This window comes from Canis lupus, chromosome 5 (genome assembly GCF_048164855.1).
Source record: "Canis lupus baileyi chromosome 5, mCanLup2.hap1, whole genome shotgun sequence".
Classification (NCBI taxonomy): Eukaryota; Metazoa; Chordata; class Mammalia; order Carnivora; family Canidae; genus Canis; species Canis lupus.
Genome location: NC_132842.1, coordinates 48,286,709 through 48,311,029, shown reverse-complemented (window position 1 = coordinate 48,311,029; position 24,321 = coordinate 48,286,709). Strand labels below are relative to the sequence as shown.

Here is a 24,321-nt window from a genome sequence, read left to right as displayed (position 1 = left end):
AAGGCTAATTAATTAATAAATTGTGACTTCACCAAAAGGAAGCCTGTGGAGGCATGAAAAGTAAAGGCTAGTTCCACGTTGCTTGTGAAGTTTGCAATAAAGAGCATTCATCCTGCTATTTTTCCCTACTTATTAACTATTTTCCATTGATGTTCAAAAAGTTTAAGACAATAGTCACAAATAGTGAAGGTCTGTAAAACAGTTAATATTACTTTAAGACAAGTATCTCCAAATATATTCTGCACAAATGCAGACTACCTCTACTAAAGGGTGTACTTGGTAATGCATAGCAGGATATTTACCTACAAAAGAATCAAATAATGAGTCTTAAGAATTCATTCTTAGTAATATATATTAAAGCTTAACATTTTTCCTACTTCTTGCTACTTCTTTATAAGATTCCAGGGTCCAGAGATCATGTATTTTAGCTTAATTTTGCAAAATAACAATAACATTAGGTTAATGTAGTTTATTAATTTTATCTAATTCAGGAGATGAAGATAATCATATTTTAAAAAAAGATTATTTATTTATTTATTCATGTGAGACCAAGAGAGAGAGGCAGAAACACAGGCTAAGGGAGAAGCAGGCCCCATGCTGGAAGCCCAATGTGGGACTCGATCCCAGGACCTCAGGACCATGGCCCCGGCCAAAGGCAGGCGCCAAACCCTGAGCCACACAGGGATCCCCCAAACATAATTATATTTATTGACCAACAATTATGTGTGTGGTACCTAATAGGCACTTTTTATTTTCTTGTTTAATTCTCACAACAATCTTATTTTATAATTGAGTAAAGCTCAAAGAAAATGGATGAGAAAATGTATGTTTTCAATTCTCTAATTTTTACACAGAGATTTAAGAAAATGTACTAGTACAGTCATCTCCTCTGCTACAAAACCTGATGTATCAACATCATCCACACATAATCAAGCTCATACCGCCTCACTTATTTTTTTCTGTCCTTCTTTTACAACCCAGTTTAAAACCACTTTGCATATACTTCCCACATCCTCCCTTTGTTTTGAGAACTGAGAGCAACCTAACTATTGTATGACAACGGCACCACCTATCGGCTGCAAAGGGACAGGGATAATGTAAAATAGCACCTGCTTCTGTACCCTTCAGAAAGACTAATGTGTTGTAATTTGAGTTCTCCTTATCTTCTGCCTTTTATTACACCAATTTGAAAAAAGATTCAGCTGAGTTAAGCCCACTTGAAAACAAATTTTTCCTCATGTATGTTCATTTTTTTCTCCATCTCTTCTTTTAAAAACCTGCAGACTTATTGTGTCTCTCTTGATTCTGATGTTATCCAGTATGTGCTTTTGCTAATATGCAGCAATTCAGATGAACTGTGGATTAAAAGGAATGTGAATTATTCTGGAAATTGAACTACCATTTATAACACAATTTCAATGGAAAAATGCGTTGAATTTAAACAAGCTGCTTACATGTAATTTTTGGCATTCAAGTAATTTGTAGGTTGGAAACTTGTTATAATACTAAAACATGTAAAAGTGTGAAGTCTTTTACTGAGGTTTCCAAGGCAAATAAAGGAATAGGGTTGTAAAACAAAGCAGTACTGCATATATTCCACTCCCCTCTTCAGAGTTGATAAACATCTGCTTTGTCCTGTGGAATTTGAATCTTGCAATACACAGAGTGGAACACTGAAATATTTGTTGATAATGATGAGGTCCACTGCTATTTTGCAGTGGCTCATTAAAGTTACACCAATGATACAGGGGGAAACAGCTCTCAATATTCTGACTTTTATCTCTGTGATGAAAACTACCAGGATAACATATTTCACTCTAATCACTTAATGAGCTCTCATCATGAACTTTTGTTTAAAGCAATGCTCTACTTGGAAGACCCTACATTTCTGTGACAGAGAGTTCTATATCTTCCATGTCTTAAGTATCTAATCCTTGAAGTCCTATCTTTATGGTAAACCCCGTGAATTCCCATCTGAGGACATTCTGTGCTGAAACAGGAGAAACATGTAAGATTGCTCAAGCAAATTGGTTATTATGAAGTCACTTTCATTGCTGGTACCAATCAAGTAGCAACGCATTTTTGTCCCTTTGTCTATGTCCTGCATCCCAGTCCTGGAAACCTCCTGAAATTCTAATTTGAGTTCAATTCTTTTAAGCAGGAAAATTCTGCCACTGCCCATAAATATTATAACCCCAAGTGTTCTCATCTGCCTAGACAGAGCCTATTCCCTTACACTGAGACCTGCCTATGGCCTAATCCTGATGTCCAATGCCCAGGTGTATGGCCTTCTGCTTCCTGTAAGCTATATTCCTGCCTTGCAAATCACCTGCCCAGCATCATTTTATTGGCTCCCCAAAACTCTGGAAACCTATGGTGTTGGCTGTTTCATCAGTAATTATGACATCCATCCCACCCTAATTTCCCATTGCTTTTCTTTTTTAAAATCAAAGTTTTTTTTTTTTTAAAGATTTTATTTATTCACGACACACACACATACACACATGCAGAGACACAGGCAGAGGGAGAAACAGGCTCCATGCAGGGAGCCTGACGTGGGACTCAATCTCGGGTCTCTAGGACCAGGCCCTGGGCTGAAGGCGGCGGCACTAAACCACTGAGCCACCCAGGCTGCCCCTCCCCACTGCTTTTCCTTTCAAATATCTCAAATCCTTTGATAGCACTATCATTTTCCTCATTTCCTAATTCAAAAACTTCAGTTGTTCTTATAATATGAATATACTTAACACTACATTTTTATAGTTAGGTTGACAAATACTGTTATTATTTTATTTTATTTTATTTTATTTTATTTTATTTTATTTTATTTTTTTAAAGATTTTATTTATTTATTCATAGAGACAGAGAGGGAGAGGCAGAGACACAGGCAGAGGGAGAAGCAGGCATCATACAAAGAGCCTGATGCGGGACTCGATCCAGGGTTTCCAGGATCACACCCTGGGCTGTAGGCGGCGCTAAACCGCTGCGCCACCGGGGCTGCCCTGTTATTATTTTTTAACCACAAGTGAAATTTTGTTTGGAAGTTGACTTTTAATAATAAAGTACAAGGTGTAAAGGGCAGAAGGATTTGAGCCAAGTGGTCAGGTGTCCTACACCACACCGGGGCCTGGGTGAGCTACATAAACTGCTACTGTTGCTGCTGCTTGCTGGCTGGTCTCCCTTGCTGGCAAGGTCCTTGGCCTTCTCTGAGGCTGCCAATGCCTTCTCCTTTGCCTTCTCTGTGGCTTCCTGGGCTTTCTCAACAAGAGTTTTGGAAAGGTCCCTCACCTTGCAGCTTTGCCAAGATGTATTCAAAGGCCTTCATAGTCTTGGTCAAACTGCTTTGAACAGGGTGAGGCCAAACTTCAGGACAGGACACAAAATAAGCTAGAGGAGACCCAGGCTTCCTGGTGTATTTCCGCCCTACTGCTGTTGCCAGAGTTCACACAGTAAATGCATCGTTCCTCCACCATCATCAGCTGGGTGGGGTTGATGTTTCAGGTGAAGGTGGTCATGGTCTGCTTCTGGTGGGTCCAGAATGAAATCCTCTAGGATGTGCACTGACTGAACCACAATGGCAGGAAACAGTGGTTAGGCCTCACAGGGCACCCTGCTGGTCTTGGTCAGGAGACCTCAGATAGGAGCTTCTGGTGAGGGGTCACCTTTCAGTGCACTGTGTCTTCTGTCAAGATACATTGCTATAGGGATCTGGGCACCAAGACCTGGTCCCAGGCACTCGGGAGCACGCTCAGGCCCAGGAAATACTTCACCTCCAGCAGGGCATTGGGCTTAATGCAGCAGCATGTGGTGGGGGTGGGAAATGGGGGGTGGGAAGTGGGGGATATGGATGGGGGGTTAGGGGTGCGCCTGCCAGGCAGCAGCTTACTCCCCTCTGTGCCACACCGATGCAGCTGCCACCACCCTGAGGATAGTTGTTGGCTACAACTAAAAATTTTAAAACCTTTTTTTAAAAACATCAATTGATTTTACTACTAGATTTTTTACCCTCCCCAATAAGGCCAACCTTTCAACAACAAAAATAAAATAATGTAAAAAAAAAAAATATATATATATATATAATGTTCCTCTGACTTATTCCTTTTATTTTATTTTATTTTTTAATTTTTTAAAATTTTTTATTTATTTATGATAGTCACACACACAGAGAGAGAGAGAGAGAGGCAGAGACATAGGCAGAGGGAGAAGCAGGCTCCACGCACCGGAAGCCCGACGTGGGATTCGATTCCTGGTCTCCAGGATCGCGCCCTGGGCCAAAGGCAGGCACTAAACTGCTGCGCCACCCAGGGATCCCTGTTCCTTTTATTTTAATGTTTTACATCACCACTCTCATCCAGGCTCCTCTTATTTCATGCTCATATTAATTGAAAAACCTTTCTAACCATACTGCATTCTGGTTGTCTATTCTTTATTGTTCAGAAGTCCTTTCTTAAAAAAAAAAAAAAAAAAAAAAAAAAAGTCCTTTCTTTAGGGAACCATTCACTATTTCATTCCTTTTTTATTTATTTTATTTTTATGTTATGTTATTTATTTATTTATTTATTTATTATTTATTATTTATTTTTGTTTTATTTCATTCCTTTTGATCCTGCTCTGTCCACTGAGGTTGGGGGGGAGGCTATTACCCCTCTATCCAAGAGGGAGGATTGTGAACTAAATTTGGCCATAGTATTACAAACCTTTAGCCACAAAAACTATTTCAGGGATGGACATATGACACCAGCTTGGCCAATCAGCATTTCCTTAAAAATTTTGCTGGAGCATCCAGGAAAGACTTATAACCTCTATGATCATGAGTTATAAAGACCACAGAGATCTGAAACTGCTGGGGCCATGTATCTCACATTGCAGAGAAAAACCTAACTATGAATGAAACTAATTTGGAGGAAGATACAGCCATGTGATAGTGAAAACATATCCTCATGATATTGAGCTCTTGAATCTAGTTCAACTTCTGTTCAGTTATATTTTCTAAAATACTCTATTAGTTATGGTGGGCTAAGCTGTGGTTAGCAAATGGACTCTAAAAATAAAGTAGCTTAAATAAGAAGTATATCTCTTTCTTATGTAACTGTCCTGGGTGGATGTTCAGGTAGGCCAGCTAGTCATTTAAGGATCCACGTAGTCATTTAAGGATCCAGACTGATGGCTATCCAGCCATCTTCAACACATGATTTCCAAGGTTTCCCTGAGCACTGCTATTTCATTCAGCCAGAAAGAACAAAGAGCACTGAGAAACAAAGGGAGATTGTTAATGGTGAGGCCAGGAAGTGACTCAGTTCACTTCCAGTTACAATGCACTAGAGAAAACTTGGTCATCTAACCATACCTAGTTTTAAAGGAAACTGGTAAATATTGTCTACCTGTATGTCCAGGAAGAAGAAGAAAGTGGATTTTGGTGGAAAAATTAGTGGTCTTTACAAATATACTCCTGATTAATCTAAATCAACAAAGACACTGAATACCAGGCCATATCAACATTGCCCCAGAAAGACTGTTACTGAAATAAAAAGTCTGGTAAAATATTATTAGCCATATTTCAGTGCTATAATAAAAAATACTTGAAACATAACAAATCTATCAAAAGATGTTGTCAAGGATACTCGTTCATTACACTGCCTAAAGTCTACTTATTAAAAGCATGAGAAAAGCTCATATTAAATATCAGTACTAAATGATAGAAAAATAATATCATTTTTCTCTTGTAGGACTAAGATTAGCAACACTGACCCAATGTTACTGAGGGTACAGAAAATTAGCAAGTTTTTATACTGTTTGGAATGTAAATTAGTCAGTATGAATTATGTTACCAAATGTTTCCTTTTCTGGACTACTAAGAAGTTAGGAGTGTGGCCAAAAATTATCTCTAGTGGGGGTATTTACACGAGGTTTTGTACTTTCTTTATTGGTTGATTTTTTAATAAGAAATGTGTACTTTTTTTCAGAATAAAAGCAAAATGAGGTTATGTTTATTTTTGGAAGACAAAAAAATAATCATAGTCTTTCAAAATAGTTGTTTAGATGACTGATGTCATACCCATTGTGAAGTTCTGACCAGAAACCTGACCCTTTTTGAGTTGGTTGCTATGAAGCTCAGAGATGCATTTGCAGTTCTGAGAAAATGTGCAGGTAACTGGAGTTTATATTACAGCCTCATATCTGGCTCCACTTTTTTTTTTTCCTTCACCCTGATTTTACTTTCTCCCTTCAATGCAATGTTATAGCTCTATCTTTGAGTCTTTAATCTCGTATTTCTTCTGGAATGAAGAGAGATTCTATAACACACTTTTATTGTATCACAACTCTATCACTCCTCCTATACAAATCTTAAAATTCCACAATTCATATATTTTTCTTAAAATGAAAATCCAGTTTCTTCACCGTAGTGTTTATTCATTTTAAAAAATACAAAATCTGGGGATCCCTGGGTGGCGCAGCGGTTTGGCGCCTGCCTTTGGCCCAGGGCGCGATCCTAGAGACCTGGGATCGAGTCCCACGTTGGGCTCAAGGTGCATGGAGCCTGCTTCTCCCTCTGCCTGTGTCTCTGCCTCTCTCTCTCTCTCTGTGACTATCATAAATTAAAAAAAAAAATCTTAAAACACATTTTAAAAATACAGTAAGTATTTATTTACATAAACTCATACATAAACACGTACACTGAACACCTAGGTCTAACACTGTTCTATACATGGGAGAAAGAGTAAGAAGGCTCAAGTCACTCACAGTCTGGTTCAATGGTCCCAGTATCCTTTTTTTTTTTTTTCCAGGATGACTCATATCAGAAAACCTAATGGCCTCACATTCCCAGAGGCATACCAACATGTATGTACAAATATTTAAAGATTCCCAAGGCCAAGGGCTACCGCACCAAGAGTTGTGGCTAGTCTCAGCCACTGACTGCATTAAAACCTCAGACAAGTTTGACAACATAAAAATGAATAAAATACTAAAATAACTCTTTAAATGTGGTGTTATAAGAAAAGTACTTTATGGTTACACTAAGGCAGGAGATTATGTGCAGGATATATTTTACTACAACCAGCACCATAGATTAAAATCATATATAAAAGGCAACAAGCCTGTGATTCAGGGCTCCTCTCACCTGGCAAACAATTACTTACTTACCAGGCCTGCAAGGTCAAAGAGATTAGAGAGATGGTGGAATCAGATCTCAGAAAGCCCAAGAACACCAAGACAAGGTGCTTGGACTTTTTCCTTGGCACAATAGGGAATCACTGGCAAGTTGAATAGAGCAGGACACTAACAGGTTCAAAGATATGTTTTATTTATATATTAAAAAATTTTTTAAGACCTTATTTATTTATTTGAGAGAGAAAGAGACAGAGACAGAGCATGAACAGGGAGGAGGAGGCAGACGGAGAGGGAGAAGCAGACTCCCCACCAAGCAGGGAGCCTAACGTGGGGTTCGATCCCAGGACCCTGAGATCATGACCCGAGCTGAAGGCAGACATGTAACCAAATGAGCTACCCCAGATGTCCCCAAAGATGTGTTTTAAAAGTAACACTTTGGTGACCACTTTGAGGATGAACTGAAAGACAAGACTGGAATACCAGACTACCACAATAATCCAGAGAGAGGTTTATAAAGTGGAATAGATCAAATTTTGGGATTAAAGAGATAGAGTTTAAGACATAGTACTAGGGGCGTTTCTTAAATTATTCCCTTTAATCTCCACTTTGAAACCTAGTACTATTATTTGCATTTTACAGAATAACAAACAGAGGCTTGTCCCAAAATAAACTTGGGTCAAGGTGACACAATTACTTGGTAGAGAAAGTGAAATTTAAATTTCGGTCTATATGATTTCAAAGCCTGTGCATTTTCTACTACCCTGTCATGCCAACCAATATACAACCAAAAATACTTAAATTGCTTTATATAACAAAAATGGTAGTCTGGGGTGAGGGACAGGCTAAATAGGGGTCCTGGTGATGAGCACTGTGTTGTAAGTGATAAATTACTGATTACTACTCCAGAAACCAATACTAACTACACTGTATGTTAACTAACAAAATTTAAATAAAAAAAAAATAAGTTTGGGTATAGTATTTTTCATCAACAGTATATGGAAGATAAAAATCCATGTCTTATTCCTTAAATAACTTTTTAGTACTTGATGAGATCTTAAATTACATGCACTAAAACCAATTTTTACCTGGAAGTATTTTTTTTTTTAATATGGTCTTATTAAAGGAAACTTTTTATACCAAGTAAGGCTGAGCTTATAAAAAAATTACTGTGTCCTTTTGTAATCTATTTATATCACTTTTAATAAAAGGTTACATGACTCTATTGACTCAAATAGCATGTAATTAGAGGCCAAAATCCACATGGATATATTCGATTTTTAAAGTTGCCATGTTAAAATTATATATATATATATATATATATATATATATATATATATATATATATGGCATACACACACACATATTACAAGAATACAAAACTGATGTAAATACAAGATATGTAATTTAGGAGGTTAATGTATATTGGTTTTTAATATACTTTGGCTTCCACAGAGAGATGATAGAGATGAATGGTTTTACCATGTATGTTGTGTCAAAAACAACTTGAAACACATCCACAAAGCTTGACAAAACAGCCCCAATTGTTAGTGTTCTTCTGCCACTATTCACCTCTCACATCACCCATTTTAATTCACTATGGTCAAACTTTATCTCAAAGATAATATTCTGTACTGCCTGATTGCTTCTAACAAAAAGATGAGAGTAATGTATAACTCACAAAGAAGAATAAGGAATGACACTTCTCTATTATAATCTCATCAAGAATAAAAAAATAAAGGTTATGGGGAAAATTCTTATTGAGGGGTTAAGATTAAGATCAACTTTGCTGAGATTGGGAAATAAGGTGATCAGCCCAGGTATAATGGCTTCAAGAGAGTTAGCCACCTAGGGAATAGCTTTTGACAACTCTATCCTCTCAGTGCAAATTATTAAGTATTTCCATTACCCCTATCCTTAGGCAAACTTGCTTATTCAACAAGAATCTTAATTTTATAACTCTGATGCTTCATTCATCACTTCCCATAAAAACAAAAACTATCCATGCCTTTGAAACTATTCGAGGTAACCTATCTGATTAAAGACCATCCACATTTTAAACTCAATCTCCTCTTCAAAAAGTTTAATCTGAGTAAGCACCAACCCCAGGATACAAAAATAATTTGACAACGGAGTTATTTGCCAAGAAATGATATGAATATTTATCTGTTTTTTTTCTTGATTTAAAATGGATAAACAAGCAAACATAACTCCTCAGTGAAAGCTTTATCCAAATGTAATTGTAAAACTCTCCAAATTGCAAAAAGAAGGAAGAGCCAAGGGAATGAAATTTTTTTTGAGGGGGGGTGAATTTTTAAACTTTGTTCCAGTATATATTAGCACTTAAAAAAATTAGACATTGGGTCTTATTCAGAGATACACTTTGAATTCCTGATTTGAAAGAGAAACGAATTCATTTGTCAAAAATAAGAAGGCAATTTTAAAGGGAAAAATATGATACGAAACAAGACTCTCTTGATTTTCCTCACTTTATGTTTAATAAATTGCTCTGGAAATAAACTTTCTTTGTTCCTTTACTCCATCTGCCATGAAGTAAAGATGATAAAATCATTGACCCATGGCTAGGAAGGCTTTCTTTTCACCATAGTGACAGTGTATACCCTTAGATGAAGGCCACTTAAGCTAATTCTAGCATTCATGGCATCACCCAAATACTCTATTTTACTTCTTTTATTTTTCCCAGTTTTAAATATCTCAGCAAGAAACCCTACCTGGATAAGATGTTATTCTGGGATGAATTGGGTTGATTCATATCTAGGTGGTGGGCTCTGTGGTAGGTTATAATCCTACTGACAAAGACAGGATTCTTGTATTTAAACATGAAACATCAGAGAGGAAAATGGTTACTGCCCAACACTAAGGTCCATAAGCAGTGTGCACCTAGGGTAAACCATGAGATGGTTCAGAAATGGCTGAGGTCAACTCAACCTCCAAGAGTTAAGGTACTGTCTTGCTTCACATGTCACTACAAACAGGTGAGATTATCCTGGAATCCTATGCCACCAGCTAAGTGGAAAAACAAATGTTGAATAAACTTCAGATATTTTTTTAACTGCATAGGCAATTAGTTAAGAGCACAGACTATGGAAGGAGACCCCCTGAGTCTGAACTTTACTGGCTTATATTCTTTAGTATTATATAACTTCCTTGTACTCCTATTTCCCTACCTATAAAATAGGGATAATAAAATATCATCATTGGATAAACTTAGTTACTGCATGTAAACTGCTAATAGTGCCTACCACTTACTCAGTATTACATATATTAGCTGTTACTATTATTATAAACTATTCTGTTGGTTGACTACCATTTAAAAGTCATACTACAGGGACGCCTGGGTGGCTCAGTGGTTGAGCATCTGCCTTTGTCTCCCGGTGTGATCCTGGAGTCCCGGGATCCGGTCCCACATCGGGCTTCCTACATGGAGCCTGCTTTTCCCTCTGCCTATGTATGTCTCTACCTCTCTCTCTCTATGTGTGTGTCTCTCGTGAATGAATAAATAGAATCTTAAAAAAAAAAAAGTCATACTACAACTAAACAGAGTATTTAATACTGAACTTAAAGAGAGAACACTCAGGTTATCACATGAAGCATTAAAACAAAAGCAACACAGCAATTTGTACACTGTTCTCCCTTGGGTTCTATGAAGCTAGTGGGAGTTGAAGAGTTATCATATGTCAGGTTTTGATCACAGAGTATAAGATTATGTTTCAGAACTGGCAGTTTTGCTGCTGGCAGGAGAGGGTGGGCAAAGGCAACTCCTGCTACTCAATGTCCAGATTAGCCTGGCACCCTGCACTGAAGTCATACTTCTGCCTGCAAAGCTCTAGTGACTTCAGGATCAAAGGAAGAGCTCAAAAAAGTTGGTAGGAAAGTCAAAGGGGAAATAATTGTGGAGGTAGGGAGAGGGAAATGAATGCAATTTAGGGCTAATTAACTTTGGCAACACTATTACCTTCCCAAGCATGGCGAGTGCTCTCTTACCTGGGATGCAATTAAAGTGCAAAGCAGAATAGAGAAGACCGTTATGTTGTTCACTCTCGATGACCAAAGCACAGCCCAAATATGAATGGTGTATTTTGCCAGGTGTGCTGCAGGGATGCTCACTTCACTTTGGTTTTATAAATTATTTAGCCAAAAGGTGATCTTGAATTGTGGTAAATTCTAGTTCCTTCACAAAACACACATCCAGATTATGTCTTCCAGAAGAGATGTTATAATAGGTAAGAAAACAAATAGCAAAATGGCTATCAGAGACTATGGTTAAATAGCAAGTGTGAGAAGTCACAATGTGCAAAGGAACCCACAAAACAATATAAGCAACTCTTATGTTCTTGGGATGTTTTATTTGAACTTTAAAATTCAGATATAAAGTGACAGGAGTGGATTATAAAAATAATCCTAAGGCCTTTCTATAGATGATAGGAAACCCAGAAACTTTAAAGAAAAGGGTTTTTTTTTTTTTTAAAGAAAAGGGTTTTATAATTTTCTTCATAAAAGTAAAATCAAGGGGAGCAAAAAAAAAATATCATTAAACAAAGTCAAAAGACCAAGTGAAAAAACTGCAGAAAAAAAAGATGTTTAGCCAAATGAAAGGCAAAGGGCTGAATGTTCCTAATATACAAACAGGTTGAACAAAAAGTGAGAACCAATGAAACAATGGATGAAGGCTGTTAATGCTTTTTATATAGGAGAGAAATATATAAATAGGCAAAAAAAGAGATGCACAACCTCACTAATAATTAAAGAAATGTACATTAAAAAGACTTGCTGATCTGTTAGATGAAAATACAGAGCACAGTACAAAAAGAAAACCAGGCAATAATACTGTGATAGGGATTCCTATGGTTCATCCATAGTATGTGCTCTTCTCTACTTCCTCGTACCCTTGAAGATGGGCCTCTGGCAATGGGCTGTGAACTGAAGTAAAACATCTCAGTGCTATTCCAAAATATGTCATTGCTAGTAAAAATAAGCTCTTAAAGCTCTTCTCCTCTATCAAAGTAAAAATGAGGCCACATGTTGCTGTTACAACAGGGTGGAATCTCTCCATCAGTCTGAAACTGTCAACACCCCCACCCTTAACCTGCAGCAGACAAGTGAGAAAGAAACTTGTCATGTTAATCCACCGGAATTTCATGGTTATTTTGTTATCACAGTCCAGCTACCCATCCTGACTCATAAATATACTCCCATTTGCAAAGTGGTTATTTCAGGAGGGGTGAGTAAGTATTATGGTGGACTTCGGCTGTCTGTGTAAAATATTTCTATAATCTTGTATTACTTTTATGACTAGGAAAAAAATTAAAAGGTAAAAAAAATAAGAATAAAATGCTGACATCCAAAGTATAAACACTGGTAACCATTTCCCCAGATTTGCACTACTAGACTTGCAGAAATATTCATTTAGGTTAATATATCAGTCCCTGAAGATTACGCACAGGGAAGCCATATTCCCATTCATAAATGGCTTTTAGTTGGGCCATTTTGAATTTATTATTAATATTCAGGCCCCAAGAAAATTATTACCACACAACACACAGAATTGGGATAGGATACAGGAATAATGTTAAAAAATCAAAAAGAAAGGCCACATGTTTTAGTAGACAAGGAGATAACCTTCATAAGGAAAATAAGTTCAGATAAAAAAATTTCCAAATTGCTGGTAATCAAAATTACTATCCTAAAAAGGTAAAAAGCTCTACAACGATCCTCCTAATAAGGTTTTCTAGAGTCAACCTAACTTCTATCAATTTCATTTTTCTGAAAATAATAATGGAAGTCAAATTAAACCTAAAGCATTCCATGAAAATAGTCTAAGGAATGCCTTGGGAGGGACAAGGTTCCAGGGAAACCCCTTCCTTCTTCCATCAAACCCTGCAATTCAACCTAAAGAGCTTCACTTTTATTATTTTTATTTTTTTATTGGAGTTCAATTTGCCAACATATAGCATAACACCCAGTGCTCATCTCGCCAAGTGCCCCCCTCAGTGCCCATCACCCAGTCGCTCCAACCCCCCTCACCTCCCCTTCCACTACCCCTTGTTCATTTCCCAGAACAAAACGTTTTGTCACCCTCACTGATATTTTCACTCATTTTCTCTACTTTCCCTTTATTCTCTTTCACTAATTTTTATATTCCCCAAATGAATGAGACTATATAATGTTTGTCCTTTTCCGACTGACTTATTTCACTCAGCATAATACCCTCCAGGTCCATCCACGTCGAAGCAAATGGTGGGTATTTGTCATTTCTAATGGCTGAGTAATATTCCATTGTCACTTTTAGGTTTTTGCCACTGTTATTGTCAAATGATATTTTTTGTTAGATTTGTTTATTTTAGAGAGAGAGAGAGAGAGTTTGCAAGCAGGGATGGGGCAGAGGGAGAGAGAATCCTGAAGCCGAGTCCTGGCTGAGCATGAAACCCTAAGATTCAGGGCTTTATCCCAGGACCCTGAGATTGTGACCTGAGCCACCTAGGCATCCCTCACATGAGATTTTGTGTGAAAAAATGACCTGGAGCTGAAAGATAGAAAAACTTTCACCTACAATTGTGATTGTAGGAAGATATAAAGTATTAAACCCCACGAAAGAAAGAAGTTATCACATTAGGGTGTCTGCCTTTTGAATAGCTAGTGGTTAAAATCTAGAAAAGGACTCTAATCACTGCAAAGCATACATCATTGTAAAAGGTCAAACAAATAAGTACATGAACATACTACCTATGACATATCTGCATCCAAGCCTCTGAAATAGAGTGGTATATCTGCTGAGACAAGGTCATTTAATCTATAAGTCTATCTAACTACTTCACAACAGGGAAATCTAGACGTTTTATGGCTCAATTCATCTGCATTTGAGGGTAGAAAATCAGATTTACAGATGAACTCAGAATGGAACTCAAAGACAGATGCTGGGAAGAAAGAAATTGCTAGAAGGTCGTGTGTTTCAGATAGGAAAGGGTTACATAGGAGGTATATTTTATCAAATCTCACAATAAAATAGATCCCATTGTGGAAAAACAGCCTCAGGGAACAGGTGAGCAAATCTTCTGGAATAAAACCCCCACCCTGTAGGGCAGTGATCTACTTAGAATATTTCCAGCCCAATGGCAGAGCAGCAAGTTTAAATGGTTGGTAGCTTTCAGTAGTTTGACAAAATTATCCCAAATGCTAATAAAATTGTAACCAGAGCTAATCACACCAATTTAGAGCATTCATTTTCATATCTGAGCTTGAGTTTTTACAAAGCACAACAATAATTAAAGAACAACTGGAGAAAGGTAACTAGGAAACTAGGATGATATGAAACTTACAAGCTACACCTTCTTCAAAAAAGTTGGAAGAAGCACAAAATTAATTTACTAACTAGAAGACTCTGAAATGAAATTAGTCATATCATGATTCAAAGAGACAGTACATAGAGCCCTCTTGTAAAATGAGTTATGTTTTTGTAATGTAACTACTACAGACTTTTAGGAGGCTGTCATTTTGTCCTTAAACTTTTTTTGGTGGCTTCAGGAATGTCCAGTGTGGCAAGTTACACGTAACAGTTGCTCTACATATTTTCTTGATTAATTCCTATCAATCCCTAAATGTAACTGTTTTTAAAGTTGGTTTCCACTTGCTGGGTTTTTCTTAAAGCAGAATTCACCAGCATTCTTTTAAAAACACAATATTTTTCCTATCTATCTGGCTTATTCATATGGTTCAAACATAAAGTATAAAATGGTATACAATGAAAAAACTCCCTTCAATGCCTATGTGCTTTCTGCTGAGTTCCTATCTCTGCACCCACATACAACTGGTAACCCTTCTTGATTAGTTTATCCTTCCAGAAATTATTATGCGCAAGGAAGTCAATATAAATGTATGTACATACACACAGACATATAATTTCCCCTTTTGTTTTTCCACAAATCACTTACTCTATAAACTGTTTTTGCGATTTTCCTTTGTATTTAGTAATATATATTAGATTTTTTCATATTAATAAATAAAGCAAATCATTATTTTTTATAGATGATCTGTTGTGTATATATATGTACCATACATCCATACTTGGTACTCTATTAATGAGCACTTGAAGAGAAACTTAAATCACAATCATGGAATTATTTGTTTATAAAGGACCAACAAATTTCAAACAAAAGATAGATAATCTCCTATAGGTAAAAGACTGTTACCATGTTTACTGGGCTCATTTGGGGTATCTAGAATAATAAGTCTAAAAGTCCAAATACAGGGGCACCTACCTGGGTGTTGGTTAAGCTTGACTCTTGGTTTCAGCTCAGGTCATGATCTCAGGGTCATGGCAGGGAGACTGCTGTCAGGCTCTGTGCTCAGTGCCCTTAGTCTGTTTGAGATTCCCTATCTTCCTTTCCCTCTGTCCTTCCCCTCCCTAGTGCTCTCTGTCTCTTAAATAAAATAAATTTTATTAAATAAATCTCTCTCAAACAAGTCAAATATATATTTTTTTAAAGTCCAAATACATTTACAAAAAAAGATTTCAGCACATAAGTGGCAAATGTACGTGCTCATACCTGGATTTTTAATTGAGTTTATTATGGATAATTTTACCCATATGATTTACTCATCTGATATGTCAGGAAAACTGTCAGGCTTCAAGAAGCATATGTGGTTTGCCCATGGCTGCCACAGGGATTTTAATTTAGATTCATGGCATGTGAAAAAATTTTTTTTGGAAAGCAGAAAAAAAATAATTATCAAGTAGCCTTTAAAATCATCACTTTCCTCTAGGACACAATGTAAACAAAAGTCTGGAAAGGATGTCCTCTACTAACAAAAAGCAATGATTCTTTCCTCCTTACTAGTAGAAGATAATCTGAATATCTGACCACGGACATATAAAGACTTAACCATTACAAATGAAGTTTATTCACCTGGTTGGATAAACTAAAATGAGCTTATAATGCATAATTCATGAGTTTATGTAACTAAAAGAGTCATATATTTAAGTCTTCACCATGTTTTAAATCTGGCATTCTCTTATTCTGGTACTGGTCCATTTCCCATAATAAGTTAAATGATTAATATTTCTTCCCTACAGTCTAAGAAGGGGGAGAACTTCATATACAAAGATGGGGAATCTTTGTATATTAAAATTCAGGAAAAAAGCTGGAAAAGGTGAAAACAATCTACAATGACCTCAAATAGTCATTAATGCTTTTATTGGCAATATTTCAACTCATGGGTAAGAAATATTCAAAGGCACAATTTAAAACCTCTTCTAATTAAAGAGAGATAAAAATACGAGTAAATGGAGAATATATTTAAACTGAGACACAGGAATGCCATTTAATGATTATTTTTCATAGTTCTGAAATTTAGGCTATAATTTTTCTTTAAGATTTAAGATGTAAATTTTTATATATCCACTTAGATGTTATTTTTGAGCATCAATTCTTCATAAAACACCGTTACCTTAAATTACATTTTTAGTCTTTTTACAAAAATGTTCATCTTTATAAATGATCTGTGCTTTAGACAGAATTTTGAAACTTAAGCAATCATTTATTTTCAGCTGTGCTCTATAACGTCAGAGCAAAATTGTGACAAACTGAATATTCTATACAGAATTCAGATGGGAAGGCCTTTAGAAATTTCGTTTACTTTAAAACTCACTTCAGATCCTATCTTTCACACAAATCAGATATAAAAGTGGTAGTAATAATGTAATATTATACTGTATGTTAATTAACTGAAATTTAAACAAAAACTTAAAAAAATAAAAACTTTGTTTTATATATTATACATTAATAAACATATGCATTTCAATCTTGAATCACTTTTGTACTCAATAATTTTGGCCTTCAGATATGTGTGAGTATACAAATACATCTATAATAGTTTTATTTTAATTATGACTTCATTTTTGTAAGTGTTCATATGGAATATCATTGATAACTACTTTTATTTTAGCATTGATGTACAATATTAATTTCCTATGTCTTTTTTTAATGACACAGAATAACATCCAATGTTGAAAAGTGATTTAAATTACTTAAATATAGTATTACTAAGAGGTACCTAGATGGCTTAGTCAGTTTAGCAGCTAACTCTTGGCTTCAGCTTGGGTCATGGTCTTGGGGTCCTGGGATCAAGCCATGAGTTGGGCTCTGAGCACAGCAGGGAGTCTGTTTGAGGAACCTCCCTCTCGCTATCCCTCTGCCCTCCCCTCCTTACCCACCACCCCCATTCATGTAGGCATGCTCTCACTGAAATAAATATATCCTTAAAAATACATACATACATATATACAGTATGACTAAAACAAAAAGTGGTGGTGATAGTTAACATATCTTGCTAACCTAAGCCTAGTAATTATCTATAATCTTTCTATATGGAATATCCTTAAGGTTATTTATATTCTATTATTCCTCAAATATGCAAATTTAATAAAAACTAACATGTTTGTTCATGAAGAACACATCTGGGAACCTTAAAAAATAAGTGTGTTCACAGTTATTTGATAATAAATATTTGGGGGATACTAAAGATTGTTTACTATGGATGAGTATGATGTGGTTCTGCCCCTGAGGACTTCACAGTTTGGTGGATAAAACAATATGTCAAAATAAGATGTAGTACATAAGTTTATGGAAGAATGTTTAGGAATACTGACTCTCTTGGTTTCCTAGGGCTGCCATAACAAAGTACCACAAACTGGGTAGCCGAAAACAATAGAAATTTATTCTCTCGCAGTTCTGTAGAATTCCATAATCAAGGTATAGGCCATGCTTCCTTTGACGACTCCAGGGGACACCCTGTCTTTGTGTCTTCCAGTGGTGCTGGCAGTCCTTCGTGTTCCTAAGCTTGGAGCTGTATCACTCCAATCTCGGTGTTCATCTTCCTGTGGCCTTCTTCCCTGTGACTCTGTCTTCTCTTCTTGTAAAGACACTAGTCATTGGATTTTGGGACTATTCTAATCCAATAGCATTCTATTCTAACTAATCACTTATGCAAAGAGCCTAATTCCAAAAGGTTCTGAGATGCTGAGCAGACATGAACTTTTGGGAGACATATGCAATCTACTATATTGACCATGTATGAAGAAAAAAAGCAGAAAAAAAGCAAAACAAAACAAACAAAACTTGTCAGACTATAAACTTCAGATTGAAGTGTTTTACAACTTGTGTTTTATCATTAAAGCCAGAGGAAGGGCACAACTTAGCCACTTCTAAATGGTCTTGAAGTATTCAGTTAGGGGTTGTACAAATCCTCAGTTCTGAAATGATTTAACAGAATGTCCTCAAAGATCAAAAAAGTTATTTTGTATTTTTTAAAAAAAGATTTTATTTATTTATTCATGAGACAGAGAGACAGAGATATAGGCAGAGGGAGAAGCAGGCTCCCCATAAGGAGCCCAATGTAGGACTCGATCCTGAACCATGGGATCATGCCCTGAGCCAAAGGCACTGGTGAGCCACCCAGGCGTCCCAGGAGTTATTGTATCTTGTATATCAGTGTATGAAATTTCACCCATGTACTATTAAAAATAACAAACTAAAGAGGACTGTTCTTCACTCCTGCTTGTAGCAGATCTCGAGATACTCTTTTCTTATTAAATAAAGTTATTCATACTTGCGAAAAAGAACAGAAATACAGCTATAATCACTAAAATCAAAGACAGTTATCCCACCTGAGGGCTTCTTAAAGACACCAGACATCTCCCAAATCACAATCTGACAATTAATGATCTGAGTTAATTGGCAGAACAAAGATGAAATAGACACCTTTACCTATAGTGTTTACCAAACAGTATTTCTCTGGCATAAAATGGTAAAATTATTCACCAACATTTGGTTTGAAATTTGGCTTTAATTACTAATTTCTAGGAAGCAGATATATTTTAGTTTTAGGATATATATAAAAAAAAAGATTTATAACATAACATTCAGTTTCCAGTTCTTCTTGAGAAGAACTTTTATGTATTTTTTTTGTGTGCTTTACAAAATGTCTGATAGCTGTTATACCTTCTTCAAAAACCTGATTCTTCAGAAAATGAATTTTTTAATATGCTTTGCTACAAATATGGTCTCCTTATCTCTTTCTTCAACAGTACCTTAAATAATGCAAGTACAAATGCCACTTCTTTAAATATCTGATGGGTCCTCAGCACCCTGGCATGTGGTAGCTTTGTCCCCAAGCCTTTTTTTTTTTTTTTGGCCTGTCAGCTGTGAGAAACAGTTTTCTACCAATTACTGTCACAATATGAATAAATTCAAAACTGAAAATATAAGCACTGAATATTTTCAGTACATTTATCCTCAAACCACATTAAAATAGGAATTTAGCATGTAAACAAGGAATTTAGCAAGTAATAAAGAAGCATCACACTGTACTTTGTCTTCTATAAATAAAAACACAATATAAGAAGATAAAGAAAAAAGCATTCATGCACAGAAGAGAAATGGGCAAACGACAGCAAGCTTATGAAATGAAAAGAAAAAAAAGTTACAGCTGCAATGAGAATACCAATTAAGATATATGAGTCCCCAAAATAATGTTACAGAGTTGTTGCTGGGCTTTTCCCTTTCAAAAGATTAATTTTGACTTAATAACAAATATCTTTTGAAGATTTATATAATATTCCTCTTCGTCCAACACCAGTTGTTTCCTTTAGGATGTGGCTCCAAATACACATTAGGCCAGGAGCTGGCTGCTAATATGATTTTGGTTTGAAGCATATTAAGAACATGCGATAAGAATGAGCAATGTTCTTAGGTAATTACTGTTAATACAACCTCAAATAAACAAGATACAGTTGGCTCTTACCCTAAACTGGTTCTGTGCCAAAATCCTTTTTCAGGGGGAAGGGAATGAAAAAATTATAAATTTATAGGTATGACCAATAAATACACAGTATAAACTGGCTATGTATATATACTCCCTGTGGTCTGGTCCATCAACCTTGTTTGGCCAGAACTCTGCTCTCTGAATCACAATCGGTTTTGACACCATGCTGATGATACTCAATTATTTCTAGGACACATTCTTTTAAACTCATTTCCAGAAAAGGCATTATGTTGCCCTGTATGTACTGTCACTCAAACTTCTCAAATGCCTTTTTTATACCTTATTCTTAATGTCCTGTGTACATTATTGAGTGCAGTTTAACCAACACACAGTATGGGAATATATGGGCCTAAAAGTCCTAGTTTGTGTCATTTGTGACACCTGCTGCCCTTCCTCCCTCCTCTGCATGACTTTCCCTTCCCTCCTGCTTATCACCCATATTGGTTCAGTCACCTAGTCAATTCTTTCCTAACGCCCCTCCCAAGTGTGCATTTTTTACAGCCCACTATCACCCCTGACTTCAGATTAGCAAGCACTATGTGCCTGCATTATTGCAGGAGCAGTAGGCTTCACATCATCCTCTTCCATCTGCACTCCAATCCATCACTGCCAGGTGAATCTCCCTAAAATATCCTTTTGTTCATGTCATAAGTCTTACAACTATTCAAAGGCTTCCCATTACCTATGAAAGCATTTCCCAGATCATGGTTCCTAGAATACTAGAGTTTCACAAATTTTAAAATATTTTAGTTAAAAAAAAAAAAAAGGAAGAGGGTAGATTTTCTTGTCAAACATGGCTTAACAGAAAAAGAGGGTCTCCGTACAGCAAGATTTTTTAGATCTATTAATATGTTAAACACATGTTATACATATCCAACGGTGGGAAAGTACACATTTCCCAAATTTATTTCACTGCAGAATCCTTTAACCACAAAACACCTTGTAACCTCTCCCAGAAAACTATGATTTTAAAAAGCACAAATTCTTCAGTTTGCTCTTCATGATTTTCTAAAGTCTGACCTCAAACTATCTCTGAACTTGTCTTTAACTTTTCTATGAATTGCCACCTTCGACTACACTCTACTCTCACCGTACCTTGAGCAAGTTATGTTTATGTATTACTTTGTCCTTCCTCTTGTCTATAAAAACTCTGTCAACCCATTCATAGCCAAATTATGGTTCCTTCAAAAGCCTTCCTTAACCATTCAAGAGCGCAAAAATCTCTTCCTCTTCTGAACTACACCACTAATGCCTCATCGAATGCTCCATGTGGCACTCAATCACAGCTTGAACACAGATCTTCTGGAGACTGGCCATTCCACCTTCCTACCTTGTTAGAAGCGGAAAACCCTTCTCTCTGTAGTGTTCCAGCTGTTCTCTCTTTAAATCTCAGGTCAAATTTGTAGGTTTTCAGGATGATATGAAAGTAATCTAGGTAAGTTGGCGGGGCCAGGTTGAGTTGAGGCACCTACTCCTCTGCCATCCTGCCTCCCACCCCCCGGAGACTTGTCTTTGAATTTAGTTTTTGTTTGTGATTTCTTCTCCCTTACTAGATAGCAAGGTCCTTGAAGGAAAAGGTATGTCTTTTGTATATACCTTATACTACTTACAACTTTGCAGTAATAGGGCCTCAAAAATACTCGCCAAAGAGATAAAAAAATCTTTTTTCGGATAGTGTGCTTTTTACCCTCCAAATGTCTCCACCTTTCTGTCATCTGCCCCATAAAACTGACCTCTATCAATACATAAACAGGTTCCTTGCTCTCTGGCTTCCACTGGAATTCAGAGAATAATAGGGAATACCAATGGGAGACTAGAAGGAAGGAAAAGAATAAGGTCAGAGAACTATTTTGCTGGCTCACTCCTTGTGAGGTCAAATGGGCTGGCTGTCTCCCTTAGCTCGAGGTCACAACTTGAGGTCTCAGACACCACTTCTTCCCCTCGCCCTTTCAGGCTTGGAGGTGGGAGACCTCTGCTGTTAGACCTCCAGTATTGGACTTGTGGTTTCCTACACCATGAGATTTCTCTCTGAGACCCTGCCCACACAATCATACAGTACCTTTATTACCTAATTGGAATATACCATCTGTTTCTTACCTGAGTCCTAACAGATACAGATGGTAGATACAACTCATTTGGCTGTTTTAAAAATATTTATTAGTCTCATAATACTAAGAATAAGCAATGGATTTGTTTTGAGAATATGAAACTAAAAACAAGCAGTAGTCCACAATAAGTCTTGGATTATGATCCACTGGAGAGAAGAAATCATGACTTACTCATCTTTCTATCTACCGCTGTGACTGGAAAAGCCACAGGCACACTGTTTGCAATAAACATCATCTAATCTAATTGAATCTAATCATCTGTGGCAGACACAGTTACTGCTCACCAAACCTGCATGAACTCCTCTACATCTTCTAGGATCCCTTGCAGTTAGGGGGCAGCCATATGGCTAGGTTGCGGTCATTGGAATATGGGTGGAAGTGATATATGCCTCTTCAAGGTCTTGCCCTTAAAATTATCCCAAGCGAGACTTCAGCTCTTTTTTCCCTTAGTCAACCTTGAAGATTTTTTCCAAGTGACAAAATATAAATGAGAGTTACCTGATTCAGAAATCAACATTCATGTTAACCCACTGAATTTTATGGTTTATTTATTAAATACTTATTACAGAATATAAGTATTTCCCACATATAAAAACTTTGCATTTTAAATAATACTTCCGATTTTTAATGCCTATTTAGATATTGTAGCTTTCTTATGCAAACTTTCAATATTTCAAGTTCTGGACTATATAAGGAGTGAAAATACATGTCTTAACAATAACATTATTGACAAACAGAAAAAAAAAAACACCTAAAGGCATCCTTTTTATTTATTTAGCACTAATCTGAGGAGTTCCACCTCCAGACAAGATCCTAGCAGCAGGCTCATGTCTTGTGCCTCTTGCTGCAGCAGTAAGGACAAGGAGAGAAGGGGCTATCATGTGGTTGAAAAAACAAGATAGAAAAAATGTTGTGCCCAGAAATTTAGGCCATTTTTAGATTTGCTGAGTATTTTGTGTCCCCTCTTGCCCGAGCTTATTTTAGATTTTCAGCTTAAAAGCATTTCTCTTCAAAAAGTAAGAGTAAAAGAAAGGAATACAGATGTCATACTCTGTTGTCCATTAAAAATATACTGTCTTCTCAAGCAGTGGATTAAGCTTTTGAAATTTTTAAAGATTTATTTATTTGAGGTAAGTGTAGAGGGACAGAAAGAGTCTTGAGCAGACTCCCTCCTGAGCACATAGCCTAATGTGGGGCTCAATCTCACAATCCTGAGATCAAGACCTGAGCGGAAACCAAGCATTGGATGTTTACCCCAACTATGCCACCTGGGCAACCCAATCTTTTGAAATTTTTATGCTTCAAATATTTTTAGCCTTTTTGTGGATATTTAATACTGATATTTACACTGTGGCATATTACCAAATAAGAACATATTTGATATCTACAAATATTTACTTAGGAAAAATCAAATATACACACACATATAAATTCCTACACAAAGGTAGACAGCTATTTTGTATTCTTTGAGAGTTTTAAAAATCTCATCTCCCTTTTTTGAGATTTAGTCTTTTTAGTATATGTTGTACTGAGTTGAGCAATGTCCTCGGCTTTTTGTTCCATTCACAGTTTAAATATGCCATTTTGTTAGAACTTGTTTTTAAATGCCTTAGACAATTATTATGTACATAATGTGTCACAAAATTGGTATGTGTTTAATGACTATGTGGGAACACATCAGGCCCCTATCTTGCTGCCATCACATTTCTTGTGGCTATAGTTACAGATATTTTTTGTAGTTGCCCTTTTAAAACTCTAGTTATAACACTCCTTATGAGAGAGTTTCTATCCTTTCATCAGCACCATTAACAGATACAGTGTCAGAACTGTTTTTGTATTGTTCTGTTGATCTTTCTATTCTCCTTAAAACAAAACCTATTTTTCCGGCAGTATTCTGAAGCTTCTAAACTTCTAATGCATACAACAGGATACATATGTAACTCACCAAACACTACTTTCCTCGGCTATCATAAACCCTAAAATTATATATTGAATGCTCTCTAGTTTCTATTTTACTAATAAATTTTCTCCTTGATGATCGGGATTAGGGGAGAAGGCTCACTCTCTGTTTTATACAACAAATGAGAACCTACACCGTTGATTTAAAATATGAAACAGGTGTCTGTATGTGTGTGCATATGTGTACACATTTATGTATTGTTTTTCCCCATAGAGTTAAATATAAAAGCATTCTTTCTGTATAATCTCTGTTTATTTCTTTTTTGCAGGAAGTTACAACTCCATCTAAGTGGTCTTAGTATAGCTC

General features: G+C 36.3%; 1 protein-coding gene and 1 pseudogene across 1 annotated transcript in view; both read right to left on the bottom strand.

Moving 5' to 3' along the window:
* NDUFAF2 (NADH:ubiquinone oxidoreductase complex assembly factor 2) overlaps positions 1-24,321 on the bottom strand; it is a 155,929-nt gene that overhangs the window by 68,125 nt on the left and 63,483 nt on the right. The window lies entirely within an intron of this gene.
* LOC140633100 (PRELI domain-containing protein 1, mitochondrial pseudogene) lies at positions 3,137-11,095 on the bottom strand (annotated as a pseudogene).